Below are 750 nucleotides of genomic sequence, written 5' to 3' on the forward strand. Positions count from 1 at the left end.
CCTCGGAACTGAAAAGAGACGTTGATAAATAGAGGCTGTCCCCTCACCTGTGGCAGAAAAGGGGTGTTCAGGCCCTCCACCCCCACTGACATCACAGCTGTACTTCAATGTGGCAGCTATTGGCCATGTGTGGCTCCTGGGTGCCTGGAATGTGGCTGGTCTGAACTGCGATGTGCTAGAAAGGTAAAATACAGAATTAGTTTCAAAGATTTTGTTTCAAATGTATTTATATTTCATTAATAATTACATATTGCTCACATATTAAAATGAAAATATTTTGAATATATTGGGTTAAATAAATTGCTACAATCAATTCCACTTGTTTCTTCTTTCTTTTTAAAGTTTGGCTACTAGAAAATTTAAAATTCACCTGTGACTCACATTTTATTTCAGAGGATTGCCTGTTCAAAGGACCAGAATACAGGAAGGTCATAAAATCTAAAATTTTAGAACAATTGTTGTTATACTTTGTTCATTTGTGAATAGCCATATAATATATTATTTTTGAATGCATATAAATTGATACACAAGGTAAGGGCAAATACTCTCTGGTGTGAGCCTGGCTCAGCTCAGGAAGGAAGCCCTGTCTGAAAAGGCTGCAGCCTAGGCTGTCACTCGCTCTTCTTTCAGCCCAGCATCTGATCACATCTTCTGTCACTCAGGGCCTGAAAAGAAGGTGCCTTAAATATCATCCAATCAGAGACGCTGGGCTGGGAACCGTCCAATCAGGAACGCAGCTGGAGCGGATAG

The sequence above is a fragment of the Pan troglodytes genome, chromosome 20 (genome assembly GCF_028858775.2).
Source record: "Pan troglodytes isolate AG18354 chromosome 20, NHGRI_mPanTro3-v2.0_pri, whole genome shotgun sequence".
Classification (NCBI taxonomy): domain Eukaryota; kingdom Metazoa; phylum Chordata; class Mammalia; order Primates; family Hominidae; genus Pan; species Pan troglodytes.